At 25.2% G+C, this 22,364-nt stretch overlaps 1 long non-coding RNA gene across 1 annotated transcript; it reads right to left on the reverse strand.

Annotated features, from left to right (window-relative positions):
* Positions 1 to 11,134: 11,134 nt before the first annotated feature.
* Positions 11,135 to 21,650, reverse strand: LOC145849242 (uncharacterized). The gene is made up of 3 exons (XR_014372334.1): positions 21,513 to 21,650; positions 14,602 to 14,692; positions 11,135 to 11,194 (listed from the first exon to the last, which is right to left on the reverse strand). It is a non-coding gene; the product is annotated as an uncharacterized LOC145849242 (long non-coding RNA).
* Positions 21,651 to 22,364: the final 714 nt, after the last annotated feature.

Consider the following 22,364-nt stretch of genomic DNA (forward strand, 5'->3'; position numbering starts at 1 on the left):
TCGTTCAATAAACTATTTAAAAAATGTTGAGGCACAAAGTTTAGTATATTATGTAACAACAAGTTTATGTGTATACTTTACCTCTTAATAATTTTTCTAAAGTTGTTTAAATTTGAAAATTAGTTATAAGAGAGGTATATGCCATGGTTAAGTAACTTATTTGTATTTTTCGTAGAATAACTAAAGTTTTTAAGATCAATAAGACTATATTTGTTTGTAATAATTATTTACTTTTGAGAAAAAATACTACCAAGTTTCACCGCAGAGCGGATTTTCAAATTATAGATCTATAGTAAAATAATAATGGTAAAAATGACAAATAATTAAAAACTGGTTTTAATTGAGTTTTTTGTTGACAAAAAAATCAATTTAGAATTATATTAATGTTAAGAATCTTTAATTTAAAAACTATTAAATTATAATCCATACACCAAATACAATTGAACCATGGTATAAAGGGGGTATTGATAACTAATTGATTTAACATTTTGTTTGTTTTGAACTCAATCATTATATTTATTTTTATAAATTTATACTAAATGATAAGAGGAAATATAAGATTGAAAGCTTTGTATAGTTACAAGTTTATGATTATACATTTTAGAATAAGTTTAAGTTAAGATTTTGATTAAAAAAAGTCAGGAAAATTTAAATAAAAAGTCAAGAAATTTTTTTCAGGTTGATCTTTGTCAACCATGTTTAATTCTTTATTCTAATTAGGAAATTTTGGAAATTATAGTCTAAAAAAGACTTCGATTGTTTGTATTTGATACTTTTGTAACGCTTCAACAAAATAATCTAGTGTTTAAGACTTGATTTTTACAAATCATTGATAAGTAGGAGACAAATAAAAGGTTTTAATATTTATGATTTTATGTAATTTATGAATTAGTTGTTTTATTTGCATAAAATCTTTTACTGACTCTTATACTTTTAATATTACAAAGCTCTAAAACTTTAAACATTTTGATTTTTAACTATTCTTGTTCGAGTTTTGTTATGTAATTATTAGATTTTATTTCAGTAATGTTTAAACATTAATAGTTTTTATGAGCTTTTTGGATTTTTCGTCAAAATTTACGAGTATCCAATGTTTATCCAATTTAATGTAAACTACTTAAAGTTATATATTTTTCTACTTGAATTCTTACTTATTACTTATATAAATCATTAAACTTTACTTTTTTATAACATTAATAGTTTTTATGAGCTTTTTGGATTTTTTGTCAAAATTTACGAGTATCCAATGTTTATCCAATTTAATGTAAACTACTTAAAGTTATATATTTTTCTACTTGAATTCTTACTTATTACTTATATAAATCATTAAACTTTACTTTTTTATTATTTTAATGAATTGTAAATGCATTATTTAATGATGTTTTATTCTTAAACTTTATTCTTAAAGAAATAATACTTTTCTCGATTGTTTATATTAAAATTCTCGATATAAACATAATTTATTTTATAACGAGTATGAAAATTAATAAAATAAAAAATGTTGATTAAGTTTGAGTAGTTTTAAAAGGTTAGAAAAAAAACTATAAGTTTCGCATATTAAGCTTTATAATTTCTCTTATTCAAATTAAATTGTAAATAGACAAGTTTGAATTTAAGATCAGGTATAAGAAGAATTATGCATTTTTTGATGATTATAATAATATTTAAAATGTAATATTTTTCAACAAAAATACAGATGTTTTGTGATGGTTTTAAATTTTTACTGTCTATAAGTAAAGTAGCAAGCTCGAAAAAAGAGGGTCTGTCTTTTTATGGTTTTCCTTTTATTGGTACTCTTAGTTGCAGCAAAGCGTAAGCAATAGAAATTATTCAATTTTACTACGCTTGACGATTTTTTGAAACTTTTTTGTTCAATTATTTTAGTTTGAATTTATAAAAGTTAACTTTATAAACACCATTATGGTCTCGTTTGACATAAAAACTTTGTTTACAAATGTTCTACTTGATGAAGTGTTAAACATTTCTTTAGATCAGCTGTGCAACTCTGACGCCTCCTTTCCTAAGATATGTTCGCAATGATGTGTTATGTATGGTCATGAAGAATGTACAATTTAGTTTTAATAATCTCATGTTTCATCAAATTGACGGCGTAGCGATGGGAAGCCCTTTAGGCCCTATTCTTGCTAACATTTTTATCGGTTATTATGAACCTAGTCTTCTTTCATTAGATAATAGTAAGCCAATTGCGTATTATAGGTATGTCGATAATTTTTTTGCTATTTTCTCTTCTAAAAAATGTCAATAATTTTTTTATTTTGCTAGATAAGATGCACAAATGCATAGTTTTTACCGTTGAAGAAGAAGTTTCCGGAAAAATTCACTTCTTAGACATTAATAATACTAGAATTAGCAACAACACCTTTTTTACTTTTGTGTCAGAAAAGAAAATTTTAGTCTACACTTCATTTCCTGGAATTCGTTGTGCCCAACTAAACAAAAGTTGAAGATCATACAATGCATAACCAACACAGCTATTTAAATTTGCACGGCTGACTGTTTAGAATTAGACAATATTAAGTTTTTTTTTCTTATCAGGTTACCCAAAAACAGTCATCAAGAAGACAATTAAGGCAACTCAGTTCAAAATGAACCGCTTACCCTCTTTCGGCCCACACCCTTGCCCAGTCTACCTCCACCTTCCTTAAATGGGTGAACACTCAATAAGACTGGCGAAGCAAGCTTGTTGTGTATAACACCAACCGCCTGCTTAACAGAACTGTGAAAGATGCCATACCAACCCATGATTTAAGTAATGTCGTATGCATATTTAAATATCATTGCGGAAATGACTACGTAGGTCGAACATCTCAACATATCTACGTCGCGTCAGGCGAGAGCAACATGTCAAGAAAAAGTTAAAAAGTTTATTTTCAATGACTACATCAAGCCAAAAGGTGAAAAACCATCTATCCATGATCACCTTCTCAAAAACCCTAGTTTGGCTGAGAACTACTTGGGATATGTTCAATATTCTACCCAGAGCGAGAAACTCCTACCATCTCTCAGTTCTAGAATCTTTGTTTATTAGAACTCGCGAGCCAAAAATTTGCAAACAAAGAGATTTTTACAATTTTTAACTTTATAAATAGCGGGTTTTTAGTATTATTGTTGTCGCTTTTTGTTGTATTTTGTAATGTACTTTTTATTTGATTTAGTTACAAGCAAAATTTCTACTATCTTAAATGTTTTTGTTTTAGAAATTTTGTTTTATAAATAACTTCGAGTAAGCAAAGTATAATTCAAACCTTTTAAACAGACTTTTAATACTATATGACGTAACTATTTTTTGCTAGACCTTTAAATTCATTGTATATAACTAAATTTACACTATATTATTATCAGTTTTTAGCAAGATTATTTTGATGATGCGCTAAATGAAATTATTTAATAAACCTTTTTTAAATGAATAACTTATGTTTAGATTTTATTAGTTAAATTTATAAACTGTTTAATTTTATACTCACATGATGACATTATCCACTTCTTTATATAATTTGTTAAACTATTGGTTCATGCAAATTCCATAAAGCTTTAAACTTTGTGGGTTACCTTCCTAATAATATACAGTAGAAAATAGTGTTTACTTTTTTTATGTAGAACAACTTTAAATTACTACTTTGCATGAGGTTAGAGTCAGGTTTAGCAATAAGGCTTATGTGGCTTTTACTATGCAACTGTTTTTATTGAATTAACATTTATGTAAACATAACATTTAAAAACTATATATATATATGAATATAGAAAATAAGGTGATTATTTAAACCTAATCACTTTCTACTGAGCCCACTTGAAGGGCTTTTAAATGTATATGCAATTATATATGCAATACAATATATGTGCAATACAACATATATGCAATTTAAATCGTTGTAGTTTTATCTCTTATGTATGTCGCTGTATTTAATTATCGATCAGTGCTTTGAACTTAATAACAAGTTTTTATATACCATTTGCAACTTAATATCAATAAATTTTCCATTTTGTTTTTTATATTTTATTACACAACGCTTTTCAAAACCATACAAGTTTCATTGTCAAATGATAATATTGTCAAATTGAAAAATATTTTGTTAAGTGAACAGCTTAAAAAATAACTTTAAATTATGACGTATGAATAAATTCAAATAAATACAAAAATTAGAGATTTAGCATTTAAAACTAAAGGTATGTTTATTAATAGATTGTTAATAATATTGTTTTTCCATTTAATGCTACTTGCGTAGTTAAATTAGGTCGCTCTTCCTCAATCAATATTGATTCCAGGCTGTAGAGTTCGCTTTGCTTACATCGTTTTAAAACTTTAAACAAAACTTTAATATATTAGTTAAACAAAAAATCAATCAAATAAAAACTAACAAAATTAAAAGTAAAAACTAGATTATAGAACTAGGTTCTAACCGGAATTAGAATATAAATATCAAAAAAAGTTTTGTTTATATTAATAAGTGTTTTTTTTTTGTTAAAAATAGAATTTAACTAATTGTACCTGTTGTATTATTTTGTTGGTTTCATTTTAGTCAAAAGCTTGTATCTCCTTTTTCTTCTAAAAAAGTAAGAAGAAAATTCTTCTGACAGTGCTTTTTCACAAGTCTGGGTTAGATAAAGAGAAAAAAAAGAGCAGGAGCAACATAAGAGCTAATTAGAGTAAAACGCGTGCAAATAGTGAAGTAACTAAGATTAAGTTTAGACAAATATAACATAACAATATATAAAATATTTCTACCACAGAAGTTTTTATGTCAAAACTTTATTCCGACTAACAGCGTTTTACTGCTCTCAAATAAATTTAAGAACAGATCTACGGAGTCTTTAAAATATTAACACAAATTAAAAAAAAAGCATGTATAATTATGAATAGTGTTTATGTGAGTAGTAACTATAAACGAACTTTATGGTTTAAAAACAAACTTTGGAATAAAAATATAAAATTGTCTACAAAAAATACAAATCTAATAAAAGCACACACTAACCTTAAAAAAGCTCTAAGAATAGGCAAGTGTTCAAAAATAAAAATTGAATTAAGTTGTGCAGAAATGTTACGTCATAATAAATTTAACAAATTAATCAATAATCTATGCAGCTTAGAAACATGAAGTATTAAATTTGTAAGTGTTTGTGATTGTAAGTGTGAATGTTGTGAAATAAATAAGTGCATAAGTAGACAGAGTTATTTAAAGTATAATCGTCGGTTGTGGGGACAAATATACGATAAATCTTGCCGCTTGTTCAGAAGTAGGTATTTATCTTCAGCTGCAATTACTGCTCTTTCTGTATTGCAAGTTGAAATTTTTTAATTATAAATAAAAAACAAAGCACGCGTTTATCGGATTATGTCTGGAGCTTTTTTCACAGGTACGGTAAAAGGCCAAACATGGAGTGGAGTATTGTTTCAAAGATCAAACATGCATCCAAAGGAGTAAGTAGAATTTTCCCAACTTGCAATACAGAAAGAGCAGTAATTGCAGCAGATGATAAAAACCTACTTCTAAACAAGCGGCAAGATTTATCGTATACCTGTCCCCACAACCGACGATTCTACTTTAATTAACTTTGTCTACTTATGCACTTATTTATTTCACAACATTAACATTTACAATCACAAACACTTGCAAATTTAATTCTTCATGTTTTTAAGCTGCATTAATTATTGATTAATTTGTTAAATTTATTATGACGTAACATTTCTGCACAACTTGATTTAATTTTCATTTTTGAACACTTGCCTATTCTTAGAGCTTTTTTAAGGTTAGTGCGTGCTTTTATTAGATTTGTATTTTTTGTAGACAATTTTATGTTTTTATTCCAAAGTTTGTTTTTAAACCATAAAGTTCGTTTATAGTTACTACTCACATAAATACTATACATAATTATACATGCTTTTTTTCTAATGTGTGTTAATATTTTATAGACTCCGTAGATCTGTTCTTAAATTTATTTGAGAGCAGTGAAACGCCGTTAGTCGGAATAAAGTCTTGACACAAAAACATCTGTGGTATATATTCCGATAAGCTTAGCTTATCAGGATCTCCAGGATTTAACGCCTTTTAACGTTACATCTTAAATTACTTTTATACTTTTAAAATCCTTAGAATTTTAGAATCCTTTTATCTACTAAACATTTACAAGCTATTAAAAATCGAAATAAAATAAAACATCAGTTTAATTTGCCTTATTTTGATTCTTAAAACAAAGATATTTACGATATAAAAAAATGCATTGAGCACAAGAATTTTATAATAGCTACTACTTTTAATTTTCTATTTAGTAGTTTTAATTTTCTTTAAAATGTTTTATAATTTAAAATTCAACTGGTTTGCACGGCCTCAATTTCACATAAGTCGTCAATTTTACACGGAGTCATATTTTACAAGTAGTTACTTTTGACCGAGTGGTCATTTTTGCATAAAGTTTCATTTTTGCACGGTAGATATAATGCAATTGATAAAATTAATTATTCACTTATACTAAAATTTTAAAATAAGCCTAACCCAACCATGCATGTTTTTTTATGGAACTTATTTTAGATTAAAATGAAGCTAATATTATACTAATCTAAATACACAAAAGTTTTTTTAGAAATAAGTTAACCAAAAGATAAGGTTATCATGTACGAAAGGTCCGTTCGCACTATGTAAACAAATTTTACTACTTTTTATAGATGTTCTTTTTTAATATCAGGTGCAAAAGTTACATTTAATTATTACTAGATGTATGGTTTAGTGTCTTTTTTCCCAAAGGAAATTGTTGAACTTTTATAACCTTTAAGTATTCAACGTTTCTTTGTATAGATTTGTAAAATTATTTACCGGAACAAAGTTATAATTGTTTAAAATAAAACAGAAGACCACATTTAAGGTTTTTATTAATAACTAGCATGAACTTCAACTTTACTTTAAAAACCATTATTTTTTGTTACTAAAAAACATTGTTAGCATGTTATTAAATAGAACAATAACTTAGTCAATCTTCGTATATTACTCTTTAAATAATTACTTATATATACTATTTATAATCAGTTAAATATTATGATTTTGACCACATAGGGATTATGGTTTACTTAATTAATTAACATTAATGTTTATAAATACTTAAGGAGTTACTTTATTACTATCTTATAGACTTAAAAGCAAACTTAGATTAATTAATATAAAACAGACAGTTTTAGTAAGCGAATTTATTCTAAAAAAAGTATCACAGTAAAATAAAATAAGCAGCACTAAATTCAAAAAGTACAAACTACTTTTATAAGCCACTTAAAAGTAAATAAAACTCCAAAACAACTTAAGTTAGAGTAATAAGTTTTGGTCCTAATATAACAACTCTCTCTATAATATCAAAATAACTAAGTGCTAGAAGAGTTAAATCAGAATCTGAGTAAAAAAATTGTTGTTAATAGAATAATTAAATGTAATGAAGTCTATGTAAACGAAACAAAATCAATCGCATGTGTTTACATTTCAGTTAAAAGATATAAAATAAGTTTTTAATTTGATTTTATTATCATAACAATTTAAAAAAGTCAGTTTGTTTGAACTTTTATATGTAGATTTATTTTATATTTTTAACAAGATAATAAAACACTTTCTAATGACTAATAATCGGTATAAATGTTCATTATATTTTAAAATTAACATCTATACTACAAATTAAAATTAAGAGAATATCTAAGCATTACAGAATTACGAACACAATGAAATTTTTTCAAAAAACGTGAAGAAAAACTGTTTAAAAAAAAAAGTAAAATAGTAGTTATTCAAAATTACAGTTGTTCGAAATTCCTTTTAAGAATTTTAAAATATTAATTTTGTCATCAAAATTTGAAACTAATGTAATAATTCGCTCATCTGCTTCTTTGTACTTGGCTTTTTTGGTTGTAGATTTGAAATCTGATATAGCATGTTTAAGTCTAAGGTCTAAGTATACTTGTAGTATATTTTACATCCACACCATTCACCATAATTAAATTCAAGCTTAAAAAATAATAAATTCTACTTTGTACAAACTTGGCAAATAGAGTGGTTGTATTTTATCATAACTCACACAACTTGATCCCAAACCAATTTGAAAAAAAAAACTACACTTTTTGATGTACTGAAAGTGTGTTTAAAAAATTAAATCATAAAGTAAATGTAAGATAATTTTATGAAATATTAAAACTTCAAAATTACTTTATAAAACAATTAAAAGAAAACTAAAATATCTAGTTGAAAACTTTAATATAAAACAACAAAACCAATTTTAAGTATAATTTATTGAACTACACAGCCATAACAGAACTTTCTATACAATGCACAATAAAAATTTCATCAGACGGATTTTCTCCTTGCTAAATTTATCTAATTGTCTCAACTATTTTTTTCTGTGCAAAAGTATCTTCGTGCAATTTTGTCCCCATGTGCAATTTTGTAGGCTCATACAATTTTAATACCTACCCATGTAAAGTTATTTATTTATTTTTAAATACTTGTTCTATTTCATATAGAAGTTTAGTATAGTTTTAATTTAATTTAAGTTTACATCAATAAATGTTTATTCTTTATTAAGGGTTATTTTTATTAAAATAAATGTCTAGTTTTATTTTTAACATATATATTTTAAAATTTATATTATTTTTGAAATATGATAACTTAATTTCAATCAAAAAAAAGCTAAGTATATTAAAAATAAATTAAAATAAAATTAATTTAAACCTAATTAAATTCAAATGAATTACTCCAATACATATTTATTATTATTATTTTTATAAAATATAAATGTTTAATTATATTTTTTATTTAGTTATTTTAAGTTAGTATTTTTTTGTGCAAAATTGACCCTCGGTGCAAAACTGTCACTCGTGCAAAATTGTAACTCGTGCCAAATTGAGCTTCCGTGCAATTTTTTCCCTCGTGCAATTTTGTGTCCGCGTGCAAACTAGTCTTCGTGCAAAAGTATCTTCGTTTAATTTTGTACACTCGCGCAACTTTGTTCTCGTGCAATTTAGTCCCCGTAACCTCGTGCAATTTCGTCTTTGCGCAATTTAGACCCGTTCTCAATTAGGTAGCTGTCCTAATGTTCATATTTATTGTGACGTAATTATTAGATATATGTTGTTCAATTATTAGCAACGGTAAAAAAAAAACTAATTAGTTATTCCTTCCATTCATGTAAATGGTTTTTATTATGATTTGTTGTGTATTTTAGTTTACTTTACTTAATTTAGACTTAATAGTTACAAATATTATATAGTTTTATAACAGTCGAATTTAACATTAATTTAAGTGGTTTACCTATTATTAAATATTAACCTCTAAAAATCTGTAGAAATTATTTTTATTTTAAGAACACATGTATACACCTACTTTAGCATCTATTCTTTCATTACAGTATTTATTTTTTTACAGAACCCAGTTGAAGTGTATTAATCCGTTAACACACAGAAACATATGTTAATACAATAAAGAAAAATTACTGTATAATTTGTTTTGTTATAAAAAGTTATAATTCAATTTATTATTTGAACATCAATCATTAAACTTGTTTTCTTTAAAATTCATAATTAAATAAACAATAATTAATATAAACTAAATTTTTCCTTTAAAGTAAATTTTTTTAAACCAAAAGTTATGAAAGTTGACAACAACAAATTTTAATTTTGGTTGTAGTGCAAACATTTTAAAATAAATGTAAATGGGTTTTTTAATAAGCTTTTAGTTTATAAGTTAAAATCAAAAATATGACAACTTACAAGTTTTAATTAAAAAGAAAAAATATGTAACTAAAGTAAAACTTAAATTTAAGCAGAAATCTATTGAAATTTTAAATCTTAATAAAAAAAAAAAGTATTTTTTTCTAAATAATCAAATTTGGTATTTGATTGGGCTTAAATGTTTGCAAAAGTGACGTTTCGTGCTAAAATAACGCTGTGCTAAACTGTCACTCCTTGGTTTTGTTTACATATGATAAGTGATGATACTGATCTTAATTATTTTTATTAAATAGTTATAACAAGTATTCAAATTGTATGAAAGCATGTAATAACTAAACTAGTATCAGGACCAGTTAAAACCTATTGTTTAAAATTTTTGTAAATTTTGTTTTAAGAAATATTTATAAGACAAACATTCTAGAAGGGCTTTAGAGCAAAATAAGAAAAAATATTGATTTGAATTTTAAATTTTGTTTAGTGTTAATTAAAAATGTATACATATATACATTTACAAAAAATTAACAGAGTAAGTAAAAGTACCAATTAAAATACCTAAAGCTTGTATTATTTTCTTATGTTTCAGATTTTATTTTTGATAGTTAATTTAAAGTATATAAAGAGTTTGTTTACAAAAATCAATAACATAACAATATTTATATATTTAGTATCCAAAACTGTTCTAAAATGGAATTTTCAAGTTGTATAGTTATTATTTACAAAATCTAGTATGTTGTGAGTTTAGTAACTACATAGCTTCTGTAACACTAGTACTACCTAATTATTGTAGCAAAATATTTTTTTACAAAATTTACTTATTTATAGACATCTGTATTTTTAGTTGTTAAAAATATTTAATGTACCATAAGCGAAGTATATTTAAATACTTTATACAAAAAATGCAAAGAAATTAACTTGTTTAAAACACTATATGCTACTAAAGAAAGTAAAAAATATTTTAGTTTTACAAAAGAAAAATCTAAATGTTTATTTATTCTTTTTAAACTGTTTTGAAAGTGAAAAAAAGTTTTAAGATAATACTCAAAGAACAAAAGCACTAAACGTTTACACTCTACTAAATAAAAATCAGTTTTCTATTCAAAATCATCAAATGTATATTTGTATTTTTGCCAGTAAACGTTACTCTGATAGCAAATTGGTACATAAAAAATTAAGCTTAAAACACGTGTAAAGTATTGACTGTTTTATCTGAAACATGTGCATACTTATATAAATCAAAACAGGTTTTTATAAATGTTTACAATAAATTTTAATTAAAATAAAGTTACTCTTCTAATACCCATAAAAACTCTGGTGGTTTACGTTCTGTTTTGTTGTAACTAGAATCTCCGCATAACACTTTTATACTATTTTTTTCGTAGTTTTGTTTGTTTTGGCAATCAACAAATTGAAACACCTGACTTTTTGTTCCGACTGGGGTACTTATACTTTCATTAAACCTTGACCTATTACTTGACTGTCGTAACCCTATTGCAGAAGTATTAAGTAAAATATACAGAAGAAAACTTAAAAACATATTTAAAAAGTAAAAACCAGGTTAATAAAATGATTACATGTAAATAATTATTAGACATTTTAAGCATTAAAAGTACGTGTAAATAATTAAAACAAAAGTTTCCCATGACTTCAATTGTATATAAACACAATTTTATAACTTACTTAAAACTTTTTTATAATGTCGCATTATTCTTCTGAAATTTGAACCTGTAATTTACTTTTAATTTGTTTAATAAGAAACATGGTTGACTAAAAAAATCATAAAACGAAAAATTGTATTTTAAAGTTGAACAATATAAAGTCAACCATGTTTTAAAATGCTGTAAAAGAAGTAGGTATACAAGCAAAATAAACACAACAACATAAACTAAAACAACAAACTCTATTTGATATCGCAATCTTGATAATCCGTTCAGCGGTGAACCTAAGTGACTGCCAGAATTTGTAATAAATACATCTTAAAAACAACAAAAAAAAAGTTCCTTGTAACATCGTTAGAAAAATATTATGATTATCAGAACTGATTAAAACGAGCTTAAAGAGTAAAATCTCAAATTAGGCTCACAATGTCTTAGTTAGACGTTGGGCTGTGAATGATTTGACTGCGTCAATTTATCGGACTTTACCTACAAACGGTTGCTTCAGTGCTTTGGACTTTATCCCGCTTAGTTAAAACGTTTGTTAATATAAATGTAAATTCAAATAAAATCAACTGCATACTAAAAGCTACATAACCCTGTCGCTAACTCTGACTCTAACCGCATGCAAAAGTGACGTTCGTGCAAAAATTACATTTGTGCAAAAGTGACGAGTCGAGCAAGTTTGACGCTTCGTGCAAAAGTGACACTCCGTGCAGAAGTGACGACTCGTGAAAAAATGGCTCTTGTGCAAAAGTGAAGCCTTATGATAAATTTCTTCGTGTAAAAATGTTATCGTGCAAACGTGACGCTAGTGCAAAAGTGAACCGTTTAGTTTAAAATAATTGCAATGCAAGTTAAAAAAGATAGTACAGTAACTTCTCGCATCTTTACGCACTTGTGACGTTACGCACTTTCGTTTATTTACGCATTTTACAATTCTAAAAAATTCAAAAAGTAATTTTTTTTTTTTAAATTTTTCACAAAATAGGTTTATTGTATATTTTTAATATAAAATAAATATGCTTTAAAATGCTAGCTTACCTCTCTTTATTTTTAGACTTTGTAAACTTATGTTCCTTGACTTATTGATAAACATTTAGTTAATACATCTTTAATACAATGCAAAACAAGTTTATCCTTATGTGGGCAAAAATCAAATCAAAAAATGTTTTAGTAACATAAACCATTTTTATTAAATATTTTTCTTATATTTTATATATTTTTGTTCTAAAGAAGAATTCCAGATCAGCACCAAATGCATATTTTTGTAAAAGACTATAGAAACAAATTTCAATATAGACACCACACCATTTCTTAATTGTAAACAAATGCTTAATTATAAATCGAATTTGCTAAGTAGAATAGAATATAGATGTTAAGTATCAAATAAGTCACATATAAATAAAGATAAAGCAAAAATCTACTTATTATTAAAATTAGTAAAATTTTTCTACAAGTATTATTATTTTACATAAATTTAAAACCTTTTTTTTAATGTATGTATAGTTTTATCTTTTGTTTTCATATTTATAAATAAATTAAACAAATTGTTAAAAGTAAGAAAATCCCCAGTCTGCTTTTAACTAGAAGCATTATCAAAAAACAACCATTATAGTAAGTATATTTGGTACCTCTCGTATCTTTACGATATCTCATATCTTTACGCATTTTTTCTGTGAACACAATGTGCGTAAATAAGCGAGAGGTTACTGTAAACCAGTTTTCTTCACTATTTTTAATTTTCTTGCCGGTTATTACCAATTGTCGAAAAATAACAATTTTCTAGATTTCTGCTTTAAATAGTACAAGACCAAAAACAATAAAAAAGGTTTTTTAGTTAAAAACTTATATTGTAATAGTTTCAGAAACCATCAGACAGTTAGCTAAAGAAAATAAAAATATTTATTTTAAGGCAAAAAATTATAACCCAATATCATATAAAGAGCGACAGCGAGGAAAGCGGAGAACATATCGTTGATTTATAGGGTTAAACGGTTAGAAGTAGTTATACAAGATATGTGTACTTAAAAAAAGTACAAAATTTGGCGGTAAATAAACAAACTTATGAATTTATAAGAAACAAAAGAATACAAATAAAAAATGATTTGTAATTTTCAATATTTTACTAGGTACACTATATCAGGGGTAGCTGTCAAATTTGAACAAGCGTACAAATTGAACAAAGATACTTTTGTATGAAGACACTTTTGCATGAAGGGACAAAATTGCACGAAGGGTCACTTTTGCACAAGGGGACCTTTTGGCTGGTTTCAATTTTTTTTATTATTACTGTTACCCCTAACCCTTACCCTCGGTCGGTAACTTCATTCTTTTTATTAATTAATTTATGTTCTTTTTATAAAATTATTGTTATTTTTTTTCATATTATCACTGTTACCCCTAACCCTTACCCTCGGTCGGTAGCTTTTTATTCTTTTTAAGTAATTTATTTCTAATTATTAATTTCTTTTATAATGATTTTTATTAGTTTTTATTTTGCATTTATTTTTACTATCACTTTTACCTCTAACCGTTACCCTCGGTCAGTAACTTTTTTTTTTACTCTCATACAAAATTGTAACCCGTGCAAAATTGTCCCCTCGTGTAAAAGTATCTTCGTGCAGTTTAGTAACCTCTTGCAACTTTGTCTTCGTGCAATTTAGACCTGTTCCCCTATATTAGAGGTTGGTCGCTTTTTATAAGTAAGGAACAAACATTACTAGAGTTGTTAAAATGCTTGCGGGCCGTAATATACAGTTTTATTAATAAAAAAAATAATAAAAATACTATATTGAACCAAAAATGTGAAAAAATATGCAAGCAATAGTAATTAGATTGAAAGCCAACTTATTGTTTTCAAAAATAAAAACAGTTTTTAATTCTTCTAAACCAAAATTTTATTTTTAGTTAAAAGTACATCGTTGGCTGCAGAATTTTGCTTTGCCGACACCTGTACTTTTCTAAACGATCAAATTTTAGCTCGTTTTGTTACTTATATTGGTATAACTTGATGACGCAAAAAGCCTAAAGATTTTTTAAAGGTAGTGTTTCTTTTTTTGATTAAAACATGTTTTGTAAAAGTAAAGTTATTTATAGCCTTGTATTCGTTCGAAAGCTAGTACAACGAATATATCACAACAGTTATAGCATTTATTTAAGTATACAATATTTAATTTAAATCTGTTAGAATGATAAATTAATGCTGTATAAATACAAAAATATAGATAAACTACAAACCCTGAGAGTTTATAAAAGACGAAATAACTGTTTCTTCTTCGGCTATTCTTATCCAAGCTAAGTCTTTAACTCTAACTAATCTTGATGTTGTCTGTTAAAGACTAAACTTTTAGCAAGTCTAACGTTTATACATTTATCGAAAAACTGTTATGAACTTTTTATAACTCTATACATGACACAAATGGTTAGTACAATAAGTTCAGTAGGTCTTTTTATGGATGGTTTTTATGGCTGACCTAGCTGCAGCAGTTTATTTTTGCAAAAAGTTTAACAACTACTAAAAGTTTTCAACTTATGTTTATGGTGACCTCATAAAAAGACTTTGGGAAAATTTTCTTTCTCTAAAACAAAAATAGTAGATGATACAATAAAAAACATTAAAGGCATAAATATAACAGTTATTTTTTTTAATCTAATCAAGTTATTAGAATGTAAAAAATTACCATATCTATAGTAGATAGTTTTAAATAGTTAAAGCTTTAAAACACTAGATAACATAATGTTTTTTAATAAAAAAAAAGTAAATAAATAATTAAAAAATTAATTAACTTCATTACTTCTTTGTTGTTTAGTTAATAAAAAAATCTTTTTTGATTAGTTGTCTAAATGCTAATATTAAATATTTTTACAACTCTCTATGTTTAATACGATTGAATAGCATAAGCAAAGTAACTGTTTTATAACTTCAATTGTAGCCTTTTTTTTACCTTTAGTATTTTTAAATAGTTTCAATGCTATCATCAAATTTTTAACAAACAACTGAATATTTTGCATAAAAAGGTAAATATTTATTAAACAACTTGTTTATGTAAGATAATTTGAAACTGCCAGTTAAAAATGCTAGTGCCAGTTTATGAAATAAAATTTAAAGTTATATTTAGTCTTTTAATGAATATTTTTGAATGTTGCACATAAATTTGAATAAAAAAAATTAAATAGGCATATATAAGTTTAAGTAAAATTCCTTAGCATTAAACGAAAAAACAAATCATTATTTGTTTTTGCTGTGTATAATTTTAAAAATAAAACACATCTATAGACAAGCCGACGGTGTCGCGATGTGCAGTCCCTTGGGCCCTGTGTTAGCAAATATATTTGTTGGCTATTTTGAGTCCATTTTATTTACGAATATAGAAAAACTTCTTAATTACTTTATATATGTTGACAATATTTTTCTTTCTTACAAGACAGACTACAATGTGGATGATTTGTTTGACCAAATCTCCAACTTACATCCTTCACTTAAGTTCACTCGTGAGCATGAAGCTGATGGCTCTTTACCTTTCCTTGATGTCTTAGTTCAACGAACAACAACCTCTTTAAACACATCCATTTATAGAAAACCAACTTTCGTAGGCCAATGTATTCCTAGGCAGTCTTTTTGTCATACCTCACAAAAAACCAACTTAATATCGTGCTTAGTTTTTCGAGCACATAAAATATGTTTTAAGGTGAAACTAAGTGAAGAAATCAATAACATTAAAAGTATTTTTGGCTCCTTAGGTTACCCTTTAGAAGTTATAGAAAAAAACAATTAGTAGGACTATTTCGAAGCTTGTCAGCCCTAAAATACACCGCCCAAATAAACGTGTAGTATATTTAAGACTTTCATATTTAGGAAAGGAAGCTAAGCTTTTTGAAAACCAAGTTTTATAAACCGTAGGTAACACTTTTTGGGCAGTTAATTTAAGAATTACTTATTCCACCAGAAAACCTCTTAACGGAATTGTTAAAGATCTCACTCCTGATCCAGAAAAATGCAACATAATCTATAAATACAAATGCCACTGTGATAGTGAGTATATTGGGAGAACTTCGCAACGATTCCACATAAAAAGGGACCAACACGTGACCAACGCCTTAAGAAACTGTATGATCTCAGGGACTAATAAGCCAGTAAAAAGCCAATCAGCAATAGGTGAACATTTGTTAAATAATTTAGAATGCGCAAAAAACTATAACGATAATATGTTTTCAATTGTTTGTAAAGGACGTAACATGTATCATTTAAGTGTTTTAGAATCTATATTTATAAAAACTAATAAGCCAAGTTTATGCAAACAAAAAACTGTTTATAACTCTAATTTGTTTAAATTGTTTTAAATTAGCTCTTAAGTTTTGTTTTTGTTGTTTAATTTTATTTTAAAGAAAGTTTAAATAAGTCGGTTTCCTCTTATTAAAATTGCTATTAATGCTTTAAATTTCTAGTACTTAAGCTCTATACTTTAAATTTTGTTAAACAACTTTATAATAGTATCGCATAGTACATGTAATTTTATTTACATATTATGACGCATAATCTTACAATTTTATAAATTTTACTACTTTACAAAAATCTATTTAGTTATCTACAAGAACTATTGAAAAGGGTAGATTGAAAAATTTTTAGATCACAAAAAATAAAATAAACTTCAAAATGAATTGTTGTCTCAAATTTTTATATAAAGTTGGTACCGAAAAGAAGTTATTTAGTAAAAATAAAACAGGCTTCATTGAACAAACGGGTAGGTCTTTTTATGTGTACTATTTTATGTGTATCAATTCTGCCCATAATTTGATGTGATGTCATTAACACTATGGGTAGTATTTACATGTTGCTGCAATTAAGTTGCTGCAATTAAATGAAAAATAAAATACTGTCCAGGCCTTATATAAATATTATGGATAGTTTTTGTAGTTTTTGAATTTATAAACAAACAAATAAAAAATAACTTGAATACACATAAACCAATAGTTTGATTTATTTGTACATTTATTTAAATTATATTTTGTAAGCTAACAGAAGTATAGGCTAGACTTATTAAAAGATTATGGATATTTTTTTCATTTAAGATTTGATAAAGAAAAAAACTTGAAAACACTTAAACCAATTGTTTGATATAAAAGTATATTTATGTAATTTATATGTTTTATATTAACAGAGGTAATGGCTAGGCATATTATAAATATTTTGAAAAAAAAAAAAATTTAAGATTTTATAAACAAAAAAAAAAATAATTGAACACAGATAAACCAATTGTTTGATTTATAGTTGTATAAATGTAATTTATATTTAGTAAACTTAAAAAAGTAGTGGTTTGCTCTTATGTGTACTATTTTATGGGCACTATTTTATGTGTAGAATTGCTTCAATCAATTATGCCCATAGTTTTATATGACTTCATATAAATTATGGGTAGTATTTAGATGTTGCTGTAATTAAATAAAAATAAAATACTGTCCAGGCCTTATATAAATATTATGGATAGTTTTTGTAGTTTTAAATTTATAAACAAACAAATAAAAAAAAACTTGAATGCACATAAACCAATAGTTTGATTTATTTGTACATTTATTTAAATTGTATTTTGTAAACTAACAGAAGTAGTGGCTAGACTTATTAAAATATTATGGTTAGATTTTTTATTTAAGATTTAATAAAAAAAAACTTGAATACACTTAAACCAATTGTTTGATTTAAAAGTATATTTATGTAATTTGTATTTTTTATACTACCAGAAGTAATGGCTTGGCATATTATAAATATTTTGGATATTTCTTTAAGATTTTATAAACAAAATTAAAATTTAACACACACAAACCAATTGTTTGATTTATAGTTGTATATATGTAATTTATATTGAGTAAACTTATAGAAGTAGTGGTTTGGCCTTATGTGAACTATTTTATGGGCACTATTTTATGTGTAGAATTGCTTCAATGAATTAACTTATGTGATTTCATTTAAATTATGGGTAGTATTTAGATATTGCTGCAATTAAGTAAAAATAAAATACTGTCTACTTTTAAATCAAACAATTGGTTTAAGTGTTTTCAAGCTTTTTATTTTATTAAATCTTAAATAAAAAAACTATCCATAATCTTTTAATAAGTCTATCCACTACTTCTGTTAGTTTACAAAATACAGTTTAAATAAATGTACAAATAAATCAAACTATTGGTTTATGTGTATCAGGTTTTTTTTATTTGTTTGTTTGTAAATTTAAAACTACAAAAATTATCCATAATATTTATATAAGGCTTACAAATTATTTAATTTTTCATTTAGTTGCAGCAACATTTAAATACTACCCATAATTTAAATGTAATCATATAAAACTATGGGCATAATTGATTGAAGCAATTCTACACATAAAATAGTGCCCATAAAATAGTACACATAAGAGCAAACCACTATTTTTATAAGTTACTAAATATATATTACATATATACACCTATAAATCAAACAATTGGTTTATGTGTGTTCAACTTTTTTTTTTGTTTATAAAGTCTTAAATAAATAAAAATTTCAAAATATTTATAATATGCCTAGCCATTGCTTCTGTTAATTTAAAAAATATAAATTAGATAAGTATAATTTTATATCAAACAATTGGTTTAAGTCTATTCAAGGTTTTTTTTCTTTATTAAAACTTAAATGAAAAAAATATCCATAATCTTTTAATAAGTCTAGCATATACTTCTGTTAGCTTACAAAATATAATTTAAATAAATGTACAAATAAATCAAACTATTGGTTTATGTGTATTCAAGTTATTTTTTATTTGTTTGTTTATAAATTCAAAAACTACAAAAACTATCCATAATATTTATATAAGGCCTGGACTGGACAGTATTTTATTTTTCATTTAATTGCAGCAACTTAATTGCAGCAACATGTAAATACTACCCATAATGTTAATGACATCACATCAAATTATGGGCAGAATTGATTGCAGCAATTCTACACATAAAAAGTGCCCATAAATAGTATACATAAAAAGTCCTACCGTAAAAATCCACAAATAAAATTCACACAAAAATACGTCATGTGAAACAAAACTATTCAATTAGAAATTACCCATAAAGAGTCCAACCGCGCGCCGGTGGTTCTTTTATAGATAACTTTGTGCTGCAACTAGTATACCGACCAAACAAGGCTTATTTTTAGTACATATATTAAGTTTATCAGTAGTTTTACTTTTTAGTGGAAAACTTATTGCAAGTATAAAATCTAACATTAACTCTATTGGTTGAAAGAAAATTTAAGCTTAAAAAACAAACATTAAATTTTATCGATTTAAACAAAATCCATTTAGTATTTTTAGAAATTATTTTTATAAATGTTGGTAGCTCAATAATACTTTTATCAATATATATTTACAATTTTAAAGAAGCTTTAGAGTGTTTAAATAAACAGTTTTGAAGGATATTGACTGATGAATTTAAACTAAAATAAAACCTAGATCTCAGTTACCGGGTAAAATTATCAAGGAGGTATGATAAACGCTAGTTGTTAACAGTGAATATTACAAGTTTTTCAAAAATAAACAATAAGTTGTTGGGGGAGTTTATAACTTTTCATATGCTAATAAAATTTTTATTTATGCTTCTCTAAATTGTTACAGTTTTCAACTAACTAAATATAACTTGGGCAATTCTTATTAGTAGAACACAAAGCTAGAAAGAGTTAATATTTGTAAGCTTGTATATAGTAACAAAGTTGTCAAAAGAGTAATATAAGACAAAAATCACTAACAAAAACTAATTAAAATTACTTACAAATAAATAATCAACTTATAATAAACACATAACATAACGACAAAAACACGACCTTTAAAGTATAAGATATTACGAAAATAAATGTATAGTACAGTTAAAACCTTATTGCTTACATAAACAGGTTTTCTTAATAAACTTCAAATAGGTTTAAGTTAAACTAAATCATAAATATAATTAAAACTTTAAGTATTTTTAAACTATAGCCATTTGCACACGTGTACTAAGGAAAACTATTTTATGTAAGCAAAAAAGTTTTGATTTTACTGTTTTTTATTATTTTTGTAATACCTTATACTTAATATATCGTTTCATTATAATTATGTTAAAGTGTAGTTTTATCATAGACCAGTTATTTGTTTGTTAGTAGTTCTAACTAATTTTAGATGTTGCTAATTGTTTTTGTATTTTATTACTGTTGTGATTATTTTATCATTACTTGGTTACTATATAGGTTTTAAAAAATCTTAACTCTTATTAGCTATGTACTCTACTGAAGAGAATTGCTTAAAATATATTTATTTTGTAAAATAGTGTGTGTTGCTTTTCTTATTGTATAGTTAATAGTCAGTAATGTTTTATTATTTCAGTTTAATAAACAATTACAAATAAGAACAACAATTTGAATTATTTTTTTTTAATTCTAAAACATTGTAAAAATCTATAAAATAACGAATGTTAAATAACTTTTTTAACAAAGGTATAAATTATTGAAATAAATATAGTAACTCGATTAACAGCCACATGTTGGACGTCTCTGAGATAATTAAATACGGTTTAATATCTAATTGTGTAAAATTTAAATCTGTTAGTTGTACTCCGCTTAGGTTAGAAAAGTAAATTAAAAAAGCAGAAATAAAAATAAGTTTTCTAAAAAAAGCTTAAACCATGATCTTTATTCTAAAAAGGACTTAAATTAGTGACTTTACTTATTTATTTAAACTTCATCTGTTTAAAGTAGACTATAATATACATTTAGATATAGTGTTATTTTAGAATTAACGTTTAAGTAAGATTAGTTTTAAGTTTATTTTAAATATATTACTAGTATCTTACATTTCTGCAGGTTAAGAATTTGTATGGACAATAAAAGTTGTCTGTGATAAACGATAGAAAGAGCATAGACAGACCAAGAAAATGGGTTTGTTATATTTTTGAGAAAATAACTGAAAAGATTTTATGACGTAACAAATAAGCTTTAAAAATTTAAAGTACAATTATTAACTTTATTTTTTAAATAAAATCTTAAATACTATCAAAGCGCGTACGACTCGATAACCTAAAGATTTTTTCGTAAACCAGAACCTTGGACCAAGCATTTGTAGCGCTTTTTTAGTCGTTTCATAACAATATATCAATCTATATTAATCTACCTGGCATTCATTATTTGTCAAGAATTCCTTTTGTTGCTTCACTTGCTGTACCCCCTGTTTAAGCTCTTCGAGGTTTTTAGTTTTCAATTTTTTCACTTTTTTTAACTCACATAAATTTTTATTTTTTTCTTCCATTTCATTGCATAAATTATTAAGCAGGTTTTCAGAAGCAATTACTTTCTCCGATACCTTGTATTTTTTTCGCATTGCACGATCGTTAGCCTCTATTGCAAAACTTTTTTCTTTAACTATTTTGCTTGCAGTTTGTTTCATTTGCCGCATTATTGAAACGCTTTGCTCGTGACTGCTTGCCGAATGCTTGAAATTTTTTTAACAAAAGTAGAAAAAGGTTACGTTTTTAATATTATTTAAATTGTCTAATGAAGCTTAAACTAAAAAAAGTTAATACATAAACGAATTATACATATCCTTAATCAAAAAACCATATACATTTTGAGTTAAAAAGCGTAGTTACAATGTAAATCTTGAATTACTTTATTTTTCTCTATAAATTGTTGTTCGCAAGTTTTTTGTTTATGTATTTGAATTTCTAAATCATGAAAAACTTTATCAGAATCTTCTAAGTCTTTTATCAAATCTAATAAACAGCTGTTATTCTTTGCACTTTCTTCCAAAGCTCTGTATTTATTGAAAGGTTAATAGTTTGAAAAACAAAAAAAAAACTTTAGCCAGTATGTTTTTTTTATGCAGCAAAATATTCTTCCAATATAGACAATTATACTTGAACAGCTTTTTTCCGGTGCATAACTTATTTAGAAAATATAACAAAACACATTTCATTTTTTCCTTAAATTTATTTGAGATCTTTCGTAGTAAGTCTTATCAAAAATC

This window comes from Thalia democratica, chromosome 1 (genome assembly GCF_965202585.1).
Source record: "Thalia democratica chromosome 1, ktThaDemo2.hap1.1, whole genome shotgun sequence".
Taxonomy (NCBI): domain Eukaryota; kingdom Metazoa; phylum Chordata; class Thaliacea; order Salpida; family Salpidae; genus Thalia; species Thalia democratica.